General features: G+C 37.5%; 1 long non-coding RNA gene across 1 annotated transcript; it reads right to left on the minus strand.

Annotated features, from left to right (window-relative positions):
• Nucleotides 1-3779: 3779 nt before the first annotated feature.
• On the minus strand, nucleotides 3780-5261 carry LOC139136692 (uncharacterized). The gene is made up of 2 exons (XR_011553227.1): nucleotides 4879-5261; nucleotides 3780-4004 (listed from the first exon to the last, which is right to left on the minus strand). It is a non-coding gene; the product is annotated as an uncharacterized lncRNA (long non-coding RNA).
• Nucleotides 5262-9871: the final 4610 nt, after the last annotated feature.

Genomic DNA, 9871 nt, shown 5'->3' on the forward strand with positions numbered 1-9871 from the left:
CAATGCTGAGAACCTCGAGCAGAAATTTTATATTCCGTCCAGAGTAGTCTAGCTTGATGAAGGATAATTGAAAAATTCAACATGTACTTTAGATGGAATGTTTAAATTTCCAGGGCCTCAGGAGAATATTGTGATTATTTATTGTCCACTGCGCGAATTCTGTTATTGTTTCTTTAATTCTGAGTGGCCGATTAATGATGGTATTGTCAGTCATAACGTAGACATGCTTTAATATTGATGGGTTCACATTTTTATGTCAAGGGCAGCTTCGAGTCTTCACGCCAAATAAATGAAGAGCAAGAGCCTTGTCATGACGACTTTCCGAATCGTGTAGAAATATCGCTATATTAATCTTTTGTTCTGGTTGTGTATATGTGGTTTGGCATGATTGTTATAGAAATGTCCTTAACGCTACCCAAGGCCTAGTTTCGCAGTGACAACATTGAGAACTCGGCGAAAATTACCGAGATACGAACAGTGACTATTTTGGTGTCTGTCAGTTCGAACACTGTTCTAAATATTTCTTAAAAGGTTATGAATAAAATGGCGGCTTTCATTTGTCCGGGACGATTCGTAAGTGAACGCTAGGCGAGAAAATAAATCCCCGTATTTGAGAATAGCTGAGGTTTTAAGCATTTTTATACATGAATGTTGCAAGCAAAATTGAAAAGACTGTGTTTTTAGAGACGCCTTGCATGTCCATCGGTCGGGGTGGGTGGGTGGAAATGGAGAGAGAGAGAGAGAGAGAGAGAGAGGAGAGAGAGAGAGAGAGAGAGAGAGAGAGAGAGAGAGAGAGAGAGAGAGAGATGCAAGCGATCTGTTGTCTATTTTAATTTGAGGACCACAACGGAAATAATTTTTCAACTTTCTTCTAAAATATGTGAAATATGTATGTGATACTGAGAGTATCTGCGCCCGAGGCGCATTCTACTGTATGATTGACGTAAAATTGAAGGCTGATTTAGCGCTAGCTTGATATCCTTGTATTTTTTAACTTTTTTTATAACTTAGTATATTAAAACATACAACATAAGCAAACGGACCAGAACGTTAAGAAGAAAAGTAGGTTGTAGTGTAAACTAAACCCTGAAAAAAAGCAAGACAATATTTTTCGTCTTTCTCGAAATAAAAGTATGATGAATCGTTTGTAATACATGGTATTTGGGAGGTATGTCCATGTGTTTGAAAATACTTTGCTAGAAGAATGGACCCTGCAATGTGGTTTCTGGTATGGAAAAATTAATATCTTTAACAATCTCGTAGATCTTAGATAAAATACAACATTTTAAAATTTCTTTTTGTCATCTTACCTTTTGGTTAGAATAAATAGGAATTTTAATATTTTTTTCGGCTAAAACTACACTATTTTCTGAACCAAATGTCCCTCGAGCTAACAACTAAGTTATGCTATTACAGGTTGGCTTTTTTGTGCAACAAATAGAGAGAGTTCACACAAAGAATTTAAACAATGATTGCTTTGTATTTGACGAGTCGATTTGTGTAGGCGTTGAATGTTTTGAAGGCGGGCATTGTTGAAATCACGTGGCGATCAAAACAAAGGTGAAAGGTCATATCCTTTTCCTGAAAGGATGCAATCACCTGTTACAGCAAACACCACCGTCCATGGAAATTTATGTTTCAGATTGTGCTGCTGCTCTGCCATAGCGTTTTATCCGAAGTCAGTGGATAGGGGAATCCATCGCCCACCGGGCAATCAAAGAGACAGCCTTGTCTTAATGGCCCTCGAAGTTACAAATTAGAATATGTCTACAATTGACTATGACATAAGATTAACACCTCGGGAGGCATCCTGCATACATACTGATAGATTATATCGCTGACATCACATTGCGTTTAGAAACGTGTACTTTTCTGCATTTTTGTCAGTTGGATGACTGAAATTAGACCTGTCGGCGACTTTCCCAACGACCCAGTACTTCTCTCCTGTGCCTTAGTAAATCAGTGACGTACGTATAAGATCTATCCTATAACATCGCTGTTAGGGCTGGGGGTTGTACTTGGTGAGTAAGAGTATCCGGTTATTAAGTCACTGACAGACCCGAGGAAAGATGACACCCATGGTTTAGAGCTGACGGGAGAATCAACTCCTTCACGGATGAACAGAGAAAGAATCCTTGTACACCATTAGCAACGATAAATGATAATTGAGAACTGTACCGGGACTCCTTTCCGACAAGCAGCGTAACCCGTCTTTACTGTTAGAAATAAAACATCTTCAAATACAAAAAAATGAATCCTAACGGTTAAGGAACCGCATTTCTTATACCAATCCTCGTACCGCAACGCTGTCTCCAACTCACAAGCACGTATTGACTTAGGTCACTCACAACACTCGTTTATGGACAACAACAGAAGCTTGTGGGCAGATTTGGTAGAATTGATTAAAAAACTCAACAGCGTCGCAGATTTTCACCGGGAACGATGTATCTCATAAGATATACAGTACGCACTCATAATGCACCTAAAAGCAGCCTACAGTATTGTATATTGAATACAAATGTTTAACTGAGTGTACGAGGTGCATACTGAGCTCTGCTTTTCCCCTGGCCAAGGGATAGTATTTGTAACAACGCTAATGTATTAATGTCTGCACTTAGGAGTTGCATATTAATGTTGTTACCCATGGCGCATACTACCCTTTTATCTGCACGCTCCTGCCAACATCGACACCCCCATTTATGTATCAATGTTAAGACCCACGCTCGACTATTTAATGACGGTTCTTTTGTACGAATCTGCCGGTGACATCTCAGTGAAACTGCCTACGCTAGAACTTGCACTCATTAGGGACCGAGCACAATTAACGGCAGGGGGGCGGAAGAGAAAATGGGGGGGCCACGAAAAAAAATGAGTGTTCTTGGGGTGGGCCATGAAAATTCCAGGGAAAGTAAGGGGTGGGCCACCAAAATTTTTTACACCATGACAGACAGAGAATATTTTTCAGCATTTTGTTCCCTGTTGAAGCTGGAGTTCCTTGTTAAACTCTTGTAGCATGATGAAATACCAAGTCTTAAACCTCACAATGCAGTTGTTATGTGTAAAATGAGCAATATTATTATTAAAAATTGACTTCATTTGTCAACAGTAATAATGGTTGGTAATGATACAGAGGCTCGGTTGAAACTGGTTATTTCATCATGCTATAGGAATCCCTTATAGAACAGGAATGCCTGTCAGTACCATGTGAAATTAGCATTCACATGGCTAGTTGGCATGACTTAATGCATGTGCATAGGGAATAGGCAGTCAGGCAGTCCACATTCATTTCAGAAGCACGTTGGTAACATGTGTCTAGGCCGAAATATTAAATGAGCTAGCCATTCACACACATGTGAATGAATGGTTATTCTGAATCCACTCACATGTATGTAAACCAATGATTATTTTGAATGCACATATGAATGACAGGGTCATCCTGGCAGAAAAAGAGCACCATGAAAAGTACTGATTTGACATCCGATTTCACTTATTTTGATGTTGCCGTATGAATTTGGTAAACATTGTTACATTTGCATGTTTGCAAGGTGTAAGCAAACATCAAATAAGTGAAATCAAATTCCAGTAAAATCAAGTACTTTTACACAGCCTCTTACGGTGAATTATAAGATACAATTGGTTGGATATGTAATTTAACCATATTTGGCCTAAAACTAAGACAGGCCAAACAGAGTTAAAAGCAACTCTGACTCACCTGAACACAGCAAACACAAGCAGACTCACCTTTCCAAACGTTCAAAATAAAAAGCACAAAACATATCTGTAAGTCTGATGACCAATTTAATAAATTTTTGGCTTTAACAAATTTCATAGACACAGTGAAAAGTGATTTAGTCAAAGATTAGTTTTTAAAAGAGTTCATTTAACTCTGGCCAAGTCTCGTCTTTCATGTCCTATTTTGTTTTGAAATTTGACATTGAAGACTTCTTTACGTAAGTCATGATTATTCTTGCCAAATTTCTCTTGGGCCTTGGCTGACATGCACACTGAAATGAAACAGAGAGAAGAGAATGAACTTAGCAACATTTATTAAGACGACAACTTTACAATAAAGTTTCAGAACATGTGTGTGATTTGTTACATACACAGAGAGGAATTTTTACATACATCTTTGCGAGTGCAAAATTAATACATTGAAAATGTAACATATATGTCTAGAAATGTGCTTGTGTACGTTGTATTGACTTGACTAGTTGCCACAGCCACTATACCGATTAATTTATGTACATCTTTACAAAGTGAGGGCATCACAATTCATAATTTGAATCAATACAAGAAAGTATGTTAATACATGAGGCAAACAAGTTATTGAACTCAATAAAAATTACAGCTGCTGTCCTTGAAAATTAAGACGTATCACATTTCTAAAGATTTTTTCTGTCTTTCAATACAAGCTTCTTACCTGGCAATATCATATTAACAATGGATTTTAAAAGTAACCATGTACAAAAGAAGTAAAAAATGCAAGTAAGACCGGGTGGTACAAACAATCATAAGTTTACATAGCCATGTTCATCCTACGATCTACCGGTAGTTTGGTTTTTTTTTAATATTTTCATTTCGCCTATTTTTTTTATAGCAGTGTTTTTGCACTGAGTGAGACCATGGACGCAAACTAAGCTTAGGCGTTGTTCAAGCCCAGCTTTGTTTTGCGTTAATGGCCACACTGTACACCTCCCTCCGCCCTGTCCAGGTATACAGATACGTACTTTCTTTTCACCCCTAAAGCTCAGGTTAAAAATGTCGGCCATATACAAAACCAAGCTTCCCTGGAAAACATCAATGTGCAGAGAAAAGCCTCTCTAGAAGGCATACTAATTTCGTAATTGCCCTTTATAAATATGCATTTCAAATACTTACCGGATGAATGGAAAATTATCGTCCATGACGACTTGCTATCTCGGCCACTGCATCCAACACTGTCGCGGGGAAATACACTTTACGTTTACCTTCATGCCAACTGAAACATTACCACTTAGACCTAACTCACTTGCTGTTTTGACTCAAAATGTGTCGTCACTGGGGAAGAAATGACCGAGAAATCAGCCATAATTCGTGAGATTCAGCTGGTCTGAACAGCCATTACTTCAAAAAAATCTGCGCAATCTCATTTGAGAGATGCAATGTGATATCCGACAACGATCGTGTGGGAACACAAAGCATTGGTCAAATTCGAAAGGTCAAGGGTCGTGATCGTCGCAAAATTTTGACATTTCAAGTACGCGTAAACTGTTCCTTTAGATTTTTCCAATAAGCAAAATTGACTTTATATGAAGAGATCAGTTAAAATACGGACGTCCAACACACTAAGTGAACCCTGTTGCAATTCTGATCAGCCTCTTTAAATCCGAGCGTACTCATTTACGGGACACTTACGTTCATACCCTGTTGCGTCCCGTCCACTCTTCCAACACAACTCTTTCCAAAGTCACGACATCATACATCGTCAGAACCGCTAGTCCATCCGGCTCGACTTTTGAACGGTTTGAGGGATTTACAGTAGCCTGTACTGCGTTTCCATTAAGTTTTATGTAAGTTGTAATCGCGAAAGTTTTACAATGGCAGATGCAGAACCGTCGCAAGTGTGTTCGTCGTTGTGTGATGATCTGACGTACATGTACATGACTGCACATCATAGCCAGTTGCTGACGGACGTACGCGAAAACATGGACCGTATGAGAAAAATTTAATGACAGATCCAACCATATTACGTCTGGAAATGTGAATACCTTTCATAGAATGCAGGTTCCGATCATATGGAATATTTAGCGGTGAACATGTGTTATTATTGCACATTTTGAAAATAAAAATAAACGATGTTTAAAATTTTATCTGTGCTGATTTAATTTAGAGGCTGCTCACAGACGTTTGCAGCCATCTGCATGACTTCCCTCTTGTCATATTCATTGGTTTATACTGAAAATCCTGGTCTCGTTTTTTTGAATGGAGATGAATGAAACCAATACTAATTATATTTAAGGGATAGGCTGTAACTTCATAATTTTGGCAGAAATTGTGTTCTTCGTACATCGACTACAGGTTTTTCTCTCTTTTCAAAATCATGTTAGCCAGTATTGCTAATGTTATTCTATTTTCTAAAAACGTTCAAATATCCAGTCTTCACAACCTGTATTATGTACAGTCAGCATTGTTATTGTTGGTAAACACATTTTGGTCTGGACTAAACTTCAATTGAACACAATAACAGTGAACTTTTATAATATACATGCACACAAAGTGTATGTTGGTTGTATTGATAATATCAACGAGCTAATTCAACTTAAATTTGTAAACCAATGAAGTAAGTGCAGTTGATACATAACAAAAATATTAACAAAATCAAAAACTTACAGCTTTATACTGTCACTTTAAAATGGCAAACCGTTGCTTCTGTAGCCACTAAATATTTAAGTCTGAGAACAATTTAACTGGTAAATGTGACCCATGTGGCATTTCTATAGTGCAAACATGAGTAATTTCACCTGAAAAACTTAACCCAAGTAAAATCAACTCTACACATGAGTGCCGCCTAATTTATTTAAATTAAATAGACAATAGGGATGTGAAAACATGAGAATTGACAACAAGTCAGTCCTTGGAGTTTATTAATGCATGTCTAAATTTTTACCGCCACATGTGTAAGCTACCATTCAATCCATTGACAATCTTCCCTTCTATCATGAATTCAATAGGACTGCTAATGAATGGTTACTTCACAGGCTGAGTCTGATTTCACATTCATAGCCAGTGATGAATGTTCAAATTTTAACATGTCATATTTCCAATACTGGCATGTGGCAGGTTGGACTGCTATGGACTGCCTATTTTTCCTCAAATAACCATTCAACCTGTTCCACACAGGAATGTGGACTGGCTAATAGGCAGTTCAGAACTAGAATACGTAGTGGACACATAGGAAAAAAATACTGAAAAAAAGGAGGAAAAAAATGGCATTAATGGGTCTTTTATAGTTAGCCCATGAAGGACTATTCCAATGGCAGACTGTCATTACAGTGGAGTAACATTGAATATCTTGGGTAGTCATAGAAAGGCAGACACTGGGTTGTGGAAAGTGCATTGAAATCACAACGGTCATGTTATACATTTTTCCCCAACATCTGAAAACATCATACAGATACTCAGTTGAAGTAAAGTTATTTTATTTGTTTATTATTTATATATTTATTTGTTTATTATTTATTTCAAGAATGCAAGAATGTTGTTTTCACTTAAGCATATATTAAAAGTTATAAGGATTATATATATGTGTACAACTTTGTACCTATGTAATCTTTCTTTTTTGGGGAGGGGGGGGCCACAAAAATTTTGTTGCCGGTGATGGGGGGGCCACTAAAATTTTTGCTGGTGTTAGGGGGGGCCTGTAAAAAATATACGCACCACATATTTTCTCTTCCGGCCCCCCCCCTGCCGTTAATTGTGCTCGTTCCCTTAATTACCTAGTGTAAAAACGTATGGCAGGGACAAAGAGACGCAATCTTTGAATGGTGTCTGGGTTATCAGTCCGAGCGGGAAATTCTTATCTGTCGTGAGAGCTCTGCTCACATCATGTTGTTCACGACGTAACTTCCGGTGTCCACCAGAAACTTAAGTTATCAAGCAGTTTATATATTGTACAGAGCTTTAAGGAGAATCTCCATCGGCAGACTTAAATATAAATGCACTTATTTGTGGCCACCGGCCAAAACATCGGCAGACTTTACATGTAGTAATTTATTAAATTATCGTCATGTGTGTACAGCATAGCAAATTACATGTAAATGTGTATGGCTTATAATATGCAACGAAGTATTAAAGCAGTGTGTGTATATATAGTCGATAGGTGGCGACATTGTCTCCGCAGGTTTCCAATCAGGATATCTACTTCATTTTGAAAGTTCTAATATTGACAGGGAACCACATCGGATGGAATATGTAATGCATGTACCCTTTCTTTTTATAGCTGAACCTGGCATGCAACCTTGACGTCGTCCACGTTCAAAGAAGGAGACTGTGTAATCTTGGCTTTTCTACATCAGTATTGCGTTTGATCTTTGATCGTTAGGCATATCTTATAGTTTGAACCTTTATAGGAGGTATGTCAAAAATGATTTCATCGACCACAAGAGGTCATAGTTCAAAGGTTAAGCAGCAACTTAATGCCATTTATGTTTGAAGAGTTTCCTGTAGATCAGAATTGGCCCATTCAGTTGACAGAAACACACCGGTAATAAGATGTCGAGGATGTACGCATGCGCAACCGCCAATATTTATGAGATGCAAGGAAGGGAGTTGATCAGACGACAGATTTTACCTTTCTCCAATTGAAGGAAAGTAGGGGCATGCGCAATTAGGGTCAGCGACGACGGAAACAAAGTGTCTGGAAGGGCGACTTTAGTAGCTCACAAAAGTGACGTCGAAGGGACAATCTTTGAAAACTAGAGTCTGGTGCAAGGCGAATTTAAAGTACGCAGATTAACCTTTGAAATCAGGCTTTGCTTTCGAAAAAACAGAAGTGCAGCCGGATAAGACATGGCATTTGTATTTGCCTACATTCCAGATCAGATCTTGCTGCCATAACACCATTTCCCTCTTGGCTGGGGAGGCAATAAGCGTTCTGGCGTACTGAGAAATGTTTCGTGAAATTAGACTCCTTCAAATATACTTTCGAAATTCTTCGCAGACGAAGGGACATATTTGAAACGTCTGAAGAACACGGTTTTTCAGATAGGACAATTCGGCAATGGAAAAAGTTATAATCATAGGTGGGCTAGCCAAACTGTTTGCTATTTGTATAGAGTTTGTTTTGTACTAAGCACGCACACGTGGCAAAGGATATTCAGCAGGAAGACGTCCCATTGCCTTTCAGTTGTTTTAATTGGCATTCCCTCGAGCAATAGAGTGTATTACAAAAAGGTTTATTATATTATCTGTAGTGTATTTTTCTAGAGAATCTTCACTGTGAAAAGCTATTTTCAATCACGATATTATTATTTTTGTATTACGTTGTCCAGAGCACGTTGTACATACACATTGTTCAAATAAGGAAACCTTCAAAATTTACCTATTCGATTAACTTAAACAGTTTATCGTAATGGTTGGATATCAACAAGCAATTGTCATTCCCGCACGCCCATCATTAATCAACTAAAACATAAAACAGCGTTCACGTTGACATGTGAAACATCTTTTTGGTATTTGATGTATTTGCCAGAGAGATCAAAATCACGGTGCATCAAATCTACTTCATCAGTTTGAGAATTTAATTGGTCCTTTGTTATATTTAAGCACTTCATTAGAAAAAGCATATATATATATATATATATATATATATATATATATATATATATATATATATATATATATATATATATATATATATATAAGCCGCTATTGAACAATTCTCAATCAGGATTTAGAGAGCACCATTCGTGCGAAACAGCCTTGATTAAACTTAGCAACTTGTGGCTAAAAGCTATGGATAATGGAAATATTAATGGAGTAGTGTTTTTGGATCTTAAGAAAGCTTTTGATCTGGTGATCATAGTGTATTGTTAGAAAAATTATCAATTACAGGTGTGGGTGATGGTAAATCTCTTCGGTGGTTTAAATCTTACCTACAAAATCGCATGCAATTGGTTCAATTAGAAATTTTTACTCTACAAAGCAACATATTTTGACTGGCGTTCCCCAAGGTAGTATACTTGGGCCTTTATTTTTCATCATTTACATAAATGATTTGCCACTTTATATTGATAATAACATTGACATGTACGCAGATGATTCAACCATAACTACCAGTGCAAAATGTATTCAAGAAATTGAGACAACTTTGAACTCTGACTTAAAAAATGTT

This window comes from Ptychodera flava, chromosome 7 (genome assembly GCF_041260155.1).
Source record: "Ptychodera flava strain L36383 chromosome 7, AS_Pfla_20210202, whole genome shotgun sequence".
NCBI classification, from domain to species: Eukaryota; Metazoa; Hemichordata; class Enteropneusta; family Ptychoderidae; genus Ptychodera; species Ptychodera flava.